This window comes from Hemiscyllium ocellatum, chromosome 8, assembly GCF_020745735.1.
Source record: "Hemiscyllium ocellatum isolate sHemOce1 chromosome 8, sHemOce1.pat.X.cur, whole genome shotgun sequence".
Taxonomy (NCBI): Eukaryota; Metazoa; Chordata; class Chondrichthyes; order Orectolobiformes; family Hemiscylliidae; genus Hemiscyllium; species Hemiscyllium ocellatum.
The window spans coordinates 90827110-90842549 of record NC_083408.1 but is presented as its reverse complement, the minus strand read 5'-3'; positions in this window follow the sequence as shown (position 1 = coordinate 90842549).

Genomic DNA, 15440 nt, shown 5'->3' with positions numbered 1-15440 from the left:
TGTCTACATTATCCTCTGAGTGTGACCTCAATTTCATATCAAGTAATGTGGAATTTTGGTCAGATTTCAGCTCTACTCTGTTGCCTACACTGATGGACTGAACACACTTCACAGAGGAGATTCAGATCTCTCAGGCAGGGCTATGTTTGAAGTGACAGCCAGAGGCCAAAATGCACTTTGCAAAAGGGACTGTTATTTGGCTTCATAAAATTAGAGATACTAATTGACCCGTATGTTGCCTCCATCGATTTTAAACTCCAATGATTTCAAGCTAGCAAGTAATATTTTAAAAACACAGTTAGAGCGTTCATAGGTAATTAAAGAAGGGAATGATTATGTAAAATGACCGTTGGCCCTGTTGAGAGTGAATCTAGGGAACTAATAATGGCAAGTAAGAAATAGGTTGAATAAGTATTTTGTATCTTGCTTCACTTTAGAGGATACAAATCGCATCCTAGAAATAATTCAGGACCAGGAGGTGGAAGGGAGGGTGGAACCTAAAACAGTCATAATTATCAGAGAAAGGGTACTGCAAAAATTACAACAAATAAAAGCTAAGGATTTCTCAGATTCTAATGGATCCTACGGCTTAAAGAAAAATAACTGCCGAGATAATAGATGCAATCATTTTAGTTTTCCCAAATTCCTTAGAGTTGGGAAGATTGGAAAATGTGATTCCTGTGTTCAACAAAGGAAGAACAAAGTAGGAAATTGCAGGCCAACTAGTTTAACATTTGTCACAGGAAAATTGTTGGAATCTATTATTAAGGTGGTTACAGTAGGATACTTTGAAAATCTTGATGCAATCAGGCAGAGTCAACATGGTTTTGTGGTGTTAATCAACTCCAGCCTCCCTACGACTGTTGACCCATTCCAATTTGCCTATCAGACCAACAGATCCATGTCAGATGCCATGACACTTGCCCTTCACTCCACTCTGGAACATATTGACACCAAGAACAGCTACATAAGAATCCTACTCATTAAATACAGTTCAGCCTTCAACACTATTATCCCCTGAGAGTGATTACTAAACTTCATGATCTTGGACTAAGCCTCACTCTCTGTAATTGGATCCTCAGTTTCCTGACCCAATGGCCACTATCAGTGAAGACTGGGGACAATATTTCATCCTCAGTAGTGCTCAACACTGGAGCCCCCCGGGGTGCGCACTCAGCCCCCTACTGTACTCACTGTATACCCATGACTGCATTGCCAAATACCAGACTAATGCCATTTACAAGTTTGCTGATGATACCACTATAGCCAGTCGAATCTTAGATGGCAACAAACCAGACTACAGATGGGAGGTGGAAAACCTGGAAATATGGTGCACTGAGAACAACCTTGCTCTCAATGCCGGCAAAACCAACAAACTTATTATTGACTTTCGGCGGGATGTTACTCATGACCCCCCACACATTAATAGCACAGAGGTGGGACGAGTGGAGAGTGTTAAGCTCCTGGGAGTGGTCAGCCTTCATGGACTCTTCTTGTGGATGCACTGGTTACAAAGTCTTAACAACGTCTCAACTGGTTACAAAGGCCCAACAGGCAGCTGAGGAAATTTGACATGACATTGAATACCCTTGCAAACTTTTATAGGTGTGCCATCAACAGCATTCTGTCTGGATGTATCACTACCTGGTATGGCAACTGTGCCCTTCAGGATTGGGGACGGTTGCAGAGAGTGGTGAACTCGGCCCGGACAATCACAAAGGCCAACCTTCCATCTATAGAATCCATCTACCAGGCTCGCTGTCAAGGAAAGGCCGTCAGCATTCTCAAAGAGCCATCCCACCCTGGCAATCTACAACCTCTACCATCGGGGATAAGGTACAGAAGCCTGAACACATGCACCAGCTGGTTTTGCAACAGTTTCTACCCTACTGTTGTTAGAATACTGAGTGGACTCACAAACTCTTAACATTCGCCTGTACCTGTGTTTTTGTTTTTGCCACTGTTTACCTATTAGTTACTTATCTATGCTACTTAATTCTGTGATCTGCCTGTATTGCTTGCAAGACAAAGCTTTTCACTGTGCCTCAGTACATGTGACAATAAATTCAATTCAATTCAATTCAAAGGGAATTCATGTTGACTATTTTACTGATGTTCTTGATTGAAGTAACACACAATGTGGATAAAGGAGAACTTGTGTATGTGCTATACCTAGACTTCCAGAAACCATTTGACATGGTGCCATATCCAAGTTTATGGCAGAATGTAAGCGTACATGATATAGGAAGTAACATTTTATAATGGTTATAGGATTGGTTAGACGACAGGAAACAGAGGGTTGGCATAAATTGGTCATTTTTAGATTGGCAATTGTGGAGTGTCACTGATATCAGAGATAAAGTCTTAACTATTTACAATTTAACAAAATCACTTGAATGGAAGGACTAAATGTATGTTTGCTAAATTTGATGATGAAATAAAGGCAGTTAGGAAGGTATTGCAAAGATGATGGAAGAAGTGTGCATAAGGATATGGATAGGGCAAAAATTGGACAGCTGAAATATAATGTAGGAAAATTTCAACTTGTTCACTTTGGCAGGAAGGTTAGAAAATTATGTTATTTATATGGAGTGAATTTGCAGAATTTCAGAGGTATATAGGAATCTGCGAGTCCTGGTGTATGAATTACAAAAGGTTAGTATGCAGGCATAGCAAATAATTAGGAAGCACCATGGAAAGCTGTAATTTTTTGCAAGAGGTGGAATATAAAAGTCGGGATTTTTTGCTGCAATTGTACAGGGCATTAGAAGCAGGTCAGAGAAGGTTTACACACCTGATTCCTGGGATGGGAGAAAAATCTTAAAGAAACATTGGCCGGGCTGAGTCTGCATCAATTGGAGTTAGAAGAATAATAGGCTAGCTTCTATAAGATCCTCAGGGGACTTGACAGGGTAGATACTGACGGGATGTTTCCTTTAGTGGAAGGGACTAAAACTAGGGACCACAGTTTTAAAATAAGCATCACTCGTTTCTGATAGAGATAAGGAGAAATCCTTTCGCTTAGAGAGTTGAGAGTCTTTGAATCTCTCTTCCTCAGAGATTGTTGGTTTGTATGCTCTCTCCAACTTCTCCATTTCACCTTAACATCTTCCCAACAAAATCACTTGAAATTCAATATTCTAATTTTTGAATAAACATTTTAAATTTTGGTTGCTTTCATACTAGCCCCAAAAAGTAAGCCATGTATTTCTACTTGATTATTTATTTAATCCCAGAGTATGATGTAAGAAGCTTATTGATATCATGTGCTGAGGATATTTGAGTAAACAGTAAGATTGGCAAAGTTGGCAAAATGGCCTTGTAAGATATTGGGTGAATGGGTCCAATGCTTTCTCTGACCATGGCATTTTGTTGGTGACAGGGAAGATGGCATACTCACTCAAGAGACAAATGCATTCAATTTAAAGATAAGTTAAGGGCTCCTTATTAACACAGCAGGCTTTTTAACCAATGGTGGTGGATCAGTGGTGGGGGGTGCTCTCTGCTCCTTACAGACACCACTGGGTCTGGGAGGGGGAGCCTCGTTTTTGGGCACATGTGTGGACCTCTTTCATGCGAATGGCTGCTACTGCCTTCTTTCACCAACCCTCTCCTATCGCTCTCTTGTAGTGGTCAAACATTCTTTTTGATTATCCTCCATGATATTGAATAATCGCAGAAATAAACAATGACAATAATAATACTGGAAATCTGCATTTTGGTAACCTGGTAGATATGTGCTGATGAACCAGACACATCCTTACATCTCTCTATTAACTCCTTACAAAGAAATTGTCTGGAGTATTACCTCTCAGTGTATTCTGGATAAGCCCTGTCTTAGCTCTCTGAATGGTCTTTCACAAGCCAATTCAGATCAAAAAGAGTTTAGTTTACTAACTCTCAAATAAGTTACCTTCAAACCATTTAGGAAAAAGCCAGACCATACATCATCCACTAAACATAATAAATTGATTACAAATCATACCTTAAATTAACATTGCCTTCACAGAAACTTAATACAGGCATGCATCAATGTAATCAGTCTAACTAAGGAACTGAGTAGCAAATCATTATTAGGCAGAACTACTTAACAATAAGTAACAACAGTTAAAATTTAATGTATCACTGTAAATCTATACCAACAAATGCCGAGTATTGTCAATAATGGTGACAAGAGACAGTTGTTATAAATTAAGGGGGTTATATTAACTTCTGATCAATTTGAATAGTCAGTCCATTAAATGCCTCAAGTCTCTGTTCCTTTTTAGAATGTTCATGAAGGTTCTCCCTTAATTCTCCCCCTTAGTTCTCCCTGTCCAATTAAGAATAATGGGCTTGGTCCCAAAGCTGGAGAGCCAGCCAGAGACTTGAGAGGAATAGGAGTATCAGGCTGCAGTAAAGGCTGAACATCTGAAAGGGAGCTTGAATGTGTAGGCTCCTTCTCACCAATCTGTTAAAGCACAGATATATTGGTCTTTGGGTGGAATGTCAGTTGCTGCTGAGATGATGCATCTATTGGAGGTCACTGGTTACATGTGTATCCAACAAAGTGGCCTTTAGGCCTTCCTGGTCATTGGCTCTGTGACCTGCCTCCCAGCAGTTAGACTGCTCCATATCAGATTGAGAAACAGGAGACCAAATGGAGCTTCCCAGATGACCTTCTTTGAGGTGATTAAGGGCTTATGCCCAAAACGTCAACTCTCCTGCTCCTTGGGATGCTGCCTGACCTGCTGTGAGTTTCCAGCACCACACTTTTTGACTCTGAAGCTCTAGCATCTGCAGCTCTCACTTGTTCCTTCTGTCAGGTATGTCAACAAAATCTAAATGACCCAACTTGGTCACTTGCCAAGTGTCAACGGATAGATCCTGCCAACTCAAACCTAACTCGGCAAATTACCTGACAACAGGTTTGGAGTGGGGAAGTTGACATGATGGTTAGCACTAATATTTTCAAACTAAATCAGCCTTGATTCCCACTCTAGATGGAACCTGATAGTTCGATGCAGTGATTCAGTTAGACCATTAGGTACAGGAGCAGATGGAGGCCACTCAGCTTATCGCATCTGCTCTGTTGTTCATGGCTAATCTAATCATCCTCAAGTCTAGAGGTCAAGCTCCTAAGATCAGAGGATATATCAGAATGAGGGGTTCCACATTTAAACAGAGATGAAGAGACATTTCTTCAGTGAACCAAACATCCCAATCTGACCTAGTCCCATTTGCCTGCATTTGGCCCATATCACTCTAAATGCTTTCTATTCATATACCCATCTATATGCATTTTAAATGTTGTAATTGTAGCTGTCTCCAACACTTCTACTAGGAGCTTTTTCCACACATGCCCCACTGTCTGCATGAAAAAGCAACCCCTCAGGTCTCTTTAAATCTTTCCTCTCTAACCTTAAAAATCTATTCCCTCTCGTTTTGGACTACTCCACCCTACGAAAAATACCTTGCCTATTCACCCTATCAATACCTCTCATGATTTTAGAAACCTCTATAAGGGCATTCCTCAGCCTTCAACACTCCAGGGAACAAAGCCCCAGTCTGTTCAGCCTCTCCCTATAAATCAAACCCTCCAACCCCAGCGTCATCCATGCAAATCTTTTCAGCTCCATCTCAAGTTTAACAACATCCATCGTATGGAAGGGCAACCAGAATTGTATGCAGTATTCTAAAACTGGCCTCACCAATGTCCTATACAGCCTCAACATGATGCCGCAACTCCTTTACTCAATGCTCTAATCAATGAAGGCAACTGTGCCAAATGCCTTCTTCACCGCCCTGTCTACCTGCAACTCCACTATCAAGGTCAAGCTTATAGTGGTGCTAGAAAAGCACAGCAGGTCAGGCAGCATCTGAGAGGAGAGTAATCGACGTTTCGGGCAGGAGCCCTTCATCAGCCTTTCATCCTGATGAAGGGCTCCTGCCTGAAATGTCGATTTTCCTGCTCCTTGGATGCTGCCTGACCTGCTGTGCTTTTCCAGCACCACTCTAAGCTTGAGTCTGATCTCTAGCATCTGCAGTCCTCACTTTCATCCACTATCAAGGAGCTATGCACCTCCAGTCTGAAAAACAACACTCTAACACCAGGCTGTCTCCTACCTTCATAGAACCCCTACAGAAGACTTTCATAGAATCCTTACAATGTGGAAACAGGCCATTAGGCCCAACAAATCCACACCAATCTTCTGAAGGCTATCCCATCCAGACCCATTTCCGATTACTCAGCATATACCACTGACTAATACACATAGACAACGCATCCCTTTGGCAATTTAGCATGGCCAATTCACCAAACCTGCACAACGTTTAGATTGTGGGAGGAAAACGGAGCACCCGGAGGAAACCCCACAGACAAAGGGAGAAAGTACAAACTCCACACAGACAGTCAGCCAAGGCTGGAATTGAACCTGGGTCCTGGCACTATGAGGCAGCAATGCTAACTACTGAGTCACTGTGTCAACTAGAACTTCGATTGTGGACTTGCTGGGTCTAATGGCCTGTTTCCACAGTGTAGGGATTCTATGAAGGTCTCCTCTCAGCCTTCTTCAAGCCACTTTTGCATTCAATTGACTAGCTCCCCCTTGATCACACATGATATAACTTAGAACATAGAACAATACAGGGCAGAACAGGCTCTTCAGCCCTTGGTGTTGGGCCGATCTATGAACTAATCTAAGCCCATCTCCTTACACTATCCCATCATCATCCATGTGCTTATCCAAGGATTGTTTAAATGTCCCCAACGTGGCTGAGTTAACTACATTTGCAGGCAGGCCATTCCATGCCCTTACCACTCTCTGAGTAAAGAACCTGCCTTTGACAATAGTCTTAAATCTATCACCCCTCAATTTGTAGTTATGCCCCCTTGTACACGCTGACGTCATCATCCTAGGAAAAAGTCTTTCACTGTCTATCCTATCTAATCCTCTGATCATCTTGTATGTCTCTATCAAATCCCCTTTTAGCTTTCTTCTCTCCAATGAGAACAGACACAAGTCCCTCTGCCTTTACTCAAAAGATCTTCCCTCCAGATCAGGCAACATCCTGGTAAATCTCCTCTGCACCTTTTCCAATGCTTCCACATTCTTCCTGTAAGGGGACGACCAGAACTGTACGCAATATTCCAAGTGTGGCCGCACCAGCGTTTTGTACAGTTGCAGCATGACATTTTGGCTCTGGAAGCAAATCCCTCTACCAATAAAATCTAACACACCATATGCCTTCTTAACAGCATTATCAACCTGGGTAGCAACTTTCTGGGATCTATGTACATGGACACCAAGATCCCTCTGCACCCCCACATTACCAAGAATCTTTCCATTGACCCAGTATTCTGCTTTCCTGTTATTCTTCCCACATTTATCTGCATTGAACTCCATTTTCCACCTCTCAGCCCAATTCTGCAGTTTATCCAAGTCCCCTTGCAACCTGCAATATTCTTCCACACTGTCCACTACTCCACTGGCTTTAGTGACATTGCAAAATTACTAACCCATCCACCTATGCCTGCATCCAAGTCATTTATAAAAAATGACAAACAGCAGTGGTCACAAAACGGATCCTGTGGCACACCAGTAGTAACCGGATTACAGGTTGAATATTTTTCATCAACCACCAATCGCTGCTTTCTTACAGAAATCCAGTTTCTAATCCAAACTGCTAAATCAACCTCAATTCCATGCCTCTGCATTTTCTCCAACAGCCTACCATGTGGAACCTTATAAAAGGCTTTACTGAAGTCCATGTACACCACATCAACTGTCCTACCCTCATCAACATGCTGGGTCATCTCTACTTGAACAAGGGCACAATGTTTGCAATCCTCTCGGCTTCTGGTACTAAACCTATAGAAAATGATGACTCAAAAATCGAGGCCAAAGGCTCCAACATCTCCTCTCTAGCTTCCCAGAGAACCCTTAGATAAATCCCATCTGGCCCAGTGGATTTGTCTACTTTCACTCATTCTAGAATTGATAACACCTCCTCCTTACTACCTCGATCCTTTCTAGTATAATATCCCATGTCTCATTCTTCTCTTCTACAATATTCACCTTTTCCTGAGTGAAAACAGATGAGAAATGTTCATTTAGTGCATCTCTGATCTCCACAGGGTCCACACACAACTTCCCACTTCGAACTTTGATAGGCTCTATTCCTACCCGAGTCATCCTTTTATTCCTCACATACCTATAGAAAGCTTTAGGGTTCTCCTTTATTTTACCTGCTAAAGACTGTTCATGATCTAACCTTACTAACCAGTCTACCATGTGGAACTTTGTCAAATGCTTTGCTGAAGTCCATTCAGGTAATGTCTGCAGCTCTGCTTTCATCAACCTGCTTTGTCACCACCTCAAAAGTTAGTGAGACATTATTTCCCCATGTATTAAGCTATGTTGACTATCTCTAATCAGTCCTTGCCTTTCCAAAGCCCCATCACAGGAAGGATGTGGAAGCACTGCAAAAGGTGCGGAGGAGATTTACCAGGATGTTGCCTGGTCTAGAGGGAAGACCTTATGAGGAAAGGCCAAGAGATTTGGGTCTGTTCTCATTGGAGAGAAGAAGGCTACGATGGGATTTGATAGAGACATACAAGATGATCAGAGGATTAGATAGGGTAGAATTCTGTAGCAAACTTCTGTACCTCAGAATCCCCTCCAACAACATATATATCACTGATGTAAGACTCATCAATCTACAGTTCCCTGGCTTTTCCTTTCTTAAATAATGGCAGAACGTATCCCACCTCCGGTCTTCTGGCATCTCACCCGTGACTGTTGATAATACATATATCTCTTCTAGGGGCCAAGCCATCTCTTACTTAGCTTTCCACCAAGTTCTGAAAATACCTGATCAGGTCCCAGGATTTTATCTATCCTTATGTGTTGTAAAAACTACAGCACCACACCTTCTGTAATATAAACTCTTCTCAATAAATTGCTGTTTATTTCCCCAAATTCTCTAGGTTCCAACTCCCTCTCCTCAGTAAAGACTGATGTGAAATATTTCTTTAGTCTCTCATCCATCTCCTGTGGTTCTATATATAGGCAGCAATGTTGAATTTTAAGGAGCCCTATTCTCTCCCAGTTATTCTTTTGTCGAAAATATATACTTCTGGAATTTCTTTGAAGTATCCTTAACTTTATTTGCCAAAGCTACCTCATGTCTGCTTTTTGGCCTTCTGATTTCCCTCTTAAGTGTTCTCCTCTAGCCCTTATACAACTCTAAGTTTACTTAATCCCAGATGTCCATACCTGACATTTGCTTCCTTGACCAGAACTTCAATTTTTCTAGTCATCCAGAATTCCCTACACTAACAGCCTTGCCATTCACACCAATAGGAACATACTGCCTCTGCACTCTCATTATCTCACTTTTGAAGGCCTCCCACTTCCCAACTGCCCTCTGAATAGCTTCCCTCAATTAATTTTTGAAAGTTCCTATCTAATACCATCAAAATTGGCTTTCCTCCAATGTAGAATTTTAACTTTTTGATCAGATCTATCCTTTTCTGTAACTATTTTAAAACCAATAGAATTATGATCACTTGTCCCAAAGTGCTCCCCTACTGACACCTCAAACACTTGTACAGCCTTATTTTCCATCACAAGGTCAAGTTGTTTTCCTTGTTTAGTGGGTACATCCACATGTTGAATAAGAAAGTTTTCTTGTCCACACTCAACAAAAACCTCCCCATCCAAGCCCTTAACACTATGACAGTCCCAATCTATGTTTGGAAAGTTAAAATCCCCTGCCATTACACCCTATTTTTCTTATGATACCTGAGATCTCCTTACAAATGTCTTCTCAATTTCCCATTGACTACTGGGAGCTAATAATACTATCCCGACAAGATGATCATCCCTTTCTTATTTATCAGTTCCACCCATATAACTTCACTGACCATCTCCCAAGAATATCCTCCCTGAATACAGACATGATATTATCCCTAAGCAAAAATGACAGTCCCCCTCCCCTCTTTCCTCACTTTCTGTCTGTCTTATAACAACTATACCTCAGCTGCCAGTCTTTTCCCTTCCTGAGCCATATTTCTGTGATAGCTACGATATCCCAGTCACATATTCCCAATCTGCCCTAATTTCATCTGCCTTACCTATTAGGTCTCTCGCATTAAAGTAAATGTAGTTGAATTGAGATTTTGAGTTTGACTTTTATGAGTTGAGATTATCAAATAGCCATGGTGTCATGGAATGGCATAAATTCAACAAAGATTCTCAGACAGCAGCTTCTAACCCAATAACCACTTCTATGTAAAAGGACAAGGGCAGCAGATACATGGTAACATAACCACCTGCAAGTTCCTCTCCAACAATCCTCACCATCCTGACTTGGAAATATATCGCCGTTCCTCCACTGTTGCTTGATCAAAATCCTGGAATTCCCTGCCGAACGGCATTGTGGGTCTGTCTACAGTAAATAGACTGCAGCAATTCAAGTAGACAGCTCACCACCACCTTCTCAAGGGCAACTAGGTACGGGCAATATGTGCTGGCCAGCAAGTGATGCCCACATCCCACGAATGAATTAAAAAGAGAGCCGACTTGATAGGCTGAATGGATCAGTGGTGCTGGAATAGCACAGCAGTTCAGGCAGCATCCAATGAGCAGCGAAATCGACTTTTCAGGTAAAACCCCATCATCAGGACTACTTCTCCTATGTCTTACTGTCTTATAGTTGATTGCTGTTGGTTATGCTGCTGCTATAATAAGTTTCAAATCTATGAAGGCTCCTTACCTTTTTCAATTTCAATACTATCTACTTCAATCTCTGCTGAACTGTGAATATCAAACTATGAATATGAATTAACATTCCTGGGGAGCAGTAGCCTACATGTTGTGGAGGACAGTGAAAAAGCACTCCTGCTTCCCCTGGTCCCATAGGACACACAAAAATAACATCAAACTTACTCTGGGGTCAGAGTCCTTCTTCCTTTCTCCTTCTCAGGAATGATCAACACACCATCTTATAATTTCAAACAACAATCAGGATCCTAATGGGCATCTAGATAAAGTCCTATTCGCTGAAATATCAGGCACGTTGGACGCCCAGTGAGAGGGCCTTTTTACAATGGTAATGGCAGCATTATTTGAATTGACAGCAGCACCATGAAAGCCCATTGAGCCTATTTTTGAGTCTGTTGGTGCCCTGCTAACACAGGAGAAAAAAGTTAAAATTGATCACCATGACTACGGCACAAAGCAGAGAAAAGCAGAAAAATGAATATATGGGAAGTCAGTGCCTGCCAGTCACTTTTAATTACATTGTCCCAGTCATCATTCACACCTAGGCTGGCTTTAAAAGTATTCTAACAATAAATCTTATTGCAGATGAACACACTGACTGTTATTGACTTGAGACAAGCTGCAGGAAAACTGCTATTTGAATAGCAGCTGTCTCTTCAATGACAGTGCATCATTTTTATACAGTTGCTTCTACGATAATGATTGGAAGTACATAAGGTCTCCATTCTGATCCAAGACAGCTTTGGATTAACACATTAGTTATTGTTGGGAAAAATGTGATACTGACAGTTAATAATTTGCTTATCAAGCAATGGTTCCTGCCAATGTCAGCTATTTATAGATAATTTTTTTTAATGGCGTGTCAGTATTTGTGTTAGTTACACACTTTGGGGCATAATCTATTAGTTAGTAAATCAAGAATTGCACATTCCAATTAGTTAGAACCTTTACACAAAAAGGGTGTAATTCTGGTCTCCTAGATGGCAAGGCACACTTAAAGGAGCTTGATTTTAGTCTAAAGAATAACTGGATTATTTTTATAAAGGATGACCAAACTACAACGGTCACTTGGAAATGTACTTCGTGACTGTCAAACACTAGGTAAATATTTTCCAAAGTTTCCTTGTTTAAGCGAAAGCCACAAATACTTTGTGCAATTGTGATTATTGTGTTAATTGGTGTGGAAATGTTTCAGGTCAGTGTGACAAAGGGATTGACAAAGGTAATGGGAGCTGAAAGAGAAATGAGTGCCAAGATCTAATGTGTTATATAACAGTGGTGAGGTAAGCCAGGGCCTAGTTTAACAAGGCTGCTCTAGTTAAAGAGTGAGAATGGCTGGGCACGTGAAGTACCACAGATTAGCAACAATGAAATAGCTCGAATGAAATTCAAATTTATGATGTTCACTGTAGGTTATAGGACTGAGTTATACATACTAGGTTAATTGAGACATATAGATATAAAGGTAACAGGGCACTGTCAGCCTATTACTCAGAGAGTAGCAAGGGTATGGAATGCTTTGCCTGCAACGATAGTAGATTCGCCAAGTTTAAGTGCATTTCAGTCGTCATTGGACGGGTATATGGACATACATGGAATAGTGTAGGTGGGATGGACTTCAGATCAGTATGACAGGGCGGTGCAACATTGAGGGCCAAAGGGCCTGTACTGCGCTGTAATGTTCTATGTTCTATGTTTTATTTATGTATAAAAGCTGACCCCCATGCTGAGAGAGTTTTGAGAGAGTTGGACATAGAGCAGGGACGTGTGCACACATTTCAGACATCAAGAAAAGAATGGAATGCAGGAGTTCAGCCATTAATCAGAAGACATCTAAATCGAGGGTGAATTTTGAGAACATTTTAGGCACATTGTAAAGAAAGTGGATGCTGCTTATAGACAGTGAACTATTTACAATGTTAACTAGCATGCGTACAAGAATGGGAGCTGAGTAATCAGAGGTTGAATGAGAAGGTAGCCAGAGGAGGAGGTTGAGATTACTGGACCAGCTGAGACAAGACAGAGATAGTAAAAAGAAAATGTTGTTGAAAGAAGATTTAACAGAAGTTTACAATCAGACCAAGTCAGAAAGAACAGGAGAGGTTTATAATTGGGATGGAAGTGATGTCAGCACAGTTTGAATTGATTTTAAATGCTAAGAAATTCTTGCATTTGGTGTTGGAGGTGAATGTGAAGGAGATGGTCACTTGTGGAAAATGGGAATCTGAAGATGATGTCTTTGAGGAATATTCTATATTGGTAAGATATTTTGCTCAGGAATGCAATTCTTAATATGAACAGAAGTAACCTGGCAAATGACAGGTAGGCCAGCAGTAACCTAGATCCATTTGCAGTTGTGCCTCTGTGATTTGAGGGTTCAGATGCAGTTCGGTACAGTTCTTGAGCAGCTAACCAGAAAACAGGGAAAGTGTGAACATCAGAAAAATGCAGAACAGCCCAAGCTATGACATTCTCCATTATGAAATAATCTGTCGGGGTTCATAGGGGTTAATTGTATCACATATCTCAGGAAAATATCCAATATCTTCTTTAGGAGAGGAGAAGGAAAAAATTTGGAAAGAACAACTAATTCCATTAGTTTTATAATAGCTAAGGAAACAGATAGATGTGGTCGCAAGTTCATATTAAAAATTGGGGTAAGGTCAATTTTGATGGGTATAAACAGGAATTTTCAGAACTTGTTTTGGGGAGGCTGTTTGCAGGCAATGGGGTGTCTGATAAGTGGAAGGTTTCAAAAGTGTGTTAATGAAGATTCAGAGCCAGCATGTTCCTGTTAGAGTGCAGGGCAGGTCTGGCAGGAGTAGGGAACCCTGGATGTCTAGAGTTATTGAGGCCCTGGTCTTGAAAAAGAAGGAGGCATATGACATGTATAGGCAGCTGGGATCATGTTAATTCCTGGAGAAGAGTAGAGGGTGTCAGAATACACTTTAGAGAAAAAAATCAGGAGGGCTAAAAGGGGACATGGGACGGCTTTCACAGATAAGGTAAGGGAAAATCCAAAGAGATTCTACAAGTATGTGAAGGGAGAAAGAGTAACTAAGGAGAAAATTGGGCCACTTAAAGATCAACGAGGTCATCTATGTGAGGAACCACAAGAGATGGGTGAGATCCTAAATGAATATTTACCATCACTATTTAATGTCAAGAAAGGTATGGATGCTAGGAAACTTGGGGAAATAAATACTGATATCTTGAAGAGTGTCTACATTGTAGACAAGGAGGTCCTGGAAGTCTTAAAATGCATGAAAGTAGATAAATCCCTGGGACCTGATGAAGTGTATCCCAGGACCTTGTAGGAGGCTCAGAAATTGTGAGGCTGTTAGGGGAGATATTTATATCATCGACAGCCACAGGTGAAGTGTCCAAAGACTAGAGGATGGCTAATGTTGTGCCTTTATTTAAGAAAGGTTGCAGGGAAATACCTGGGAACTACAAATCAGTGAGCCTGATCTCTGTGGTGGTAAAATTATGAGAGGAGATCCTGGAAGACAGGATATACAGGCATTTGAGAGGTAAGGATTCATTTGGGATAGTCAGCATGGCTTTGTGCTTGAGAAATTTTGTCTAGGAATTTTAAAGGGCTTTTTTAAGAGATGACCAAGAAAATAGTGCCACTGTCTACATGGACTTTAGCAAGGTTTTTGACAAGTTATCGCATTGTAGGTTTTTGAGTATAGCTAAATCTCACTGGATGAAGGGAGAGCTTGCCAGTTGGATACAAAATTGTCTTGATAGTAGAAGACAGAGGCTGGTTGTAGGGGGTTGTTTTTCAGACTGGAGACCTGTGACCAGTGGGGTGCCACAAGGATTGGTGCTGGGTCCACTGTTATTTGTCGTTTATATAAATGATTTGGATGAGAATTTATATGGTTAGTAAGTTTACGAATGACACCAGGATTGGTGTTATTGTGGACAGTGAAGAAGGAGTGTCTGGGAATGCAGTGAGATCTTGATTAACTGATCCATTGGGCTGAGCATTGGCGGATGGAGTTTAATTCAAATAAATGCAAGGTGTTGCATTTTGGGAGGGTCAATCCAGTGCAGGATTTACACAGTCAATAGCATGGCCCCAGGGTGTATTGTAGAACAGAGAAGTCTTGGGGTACAGGTACATAGCTTCTTGAAAGTGAAGTCACAGGTGGACAGTGTGGTGAAGAAGGCTTTTGGTATGCTAGCTTTTCTCAGTGAGAGTACTGAGTATAGGAGTTGGAAGTACAGTTGCAGCTGTACTAGATGTTGGTGAAGCCACGGTTTGGGTCTTACTACTATAGGAAGGATATTATTAAAGTAGAAAGAGTGCAGAAAAGATTTACTTGGATGCTACCTGGACTGGATGGTTTGAGTTAAAAGGAAGGTTGGATAGGCTGGAACTTTTTTCCCTGAAGATTAGGAGACTGAACGTGACCTTATAGATGTGCATAAAATCATAAGAGGCATAGGTAAGGTAGATAGCCAACATGGAAATGGAGTCTAAAAATAGATTTACAAGGCTGTTGCCAGTGTTGGAGGATTTGAGCTATAGAGAGAGGCTGAACAGGCTGGGGTTGTCTTCCTTGGAGTTTCAGAGGCTGAGGGGTGACCTTATAGAGGTTTACAAAATTATGAGGGACATGGATAGGATAAATAGGAAAAGTCTTTTCCCTGGGGTCGGGG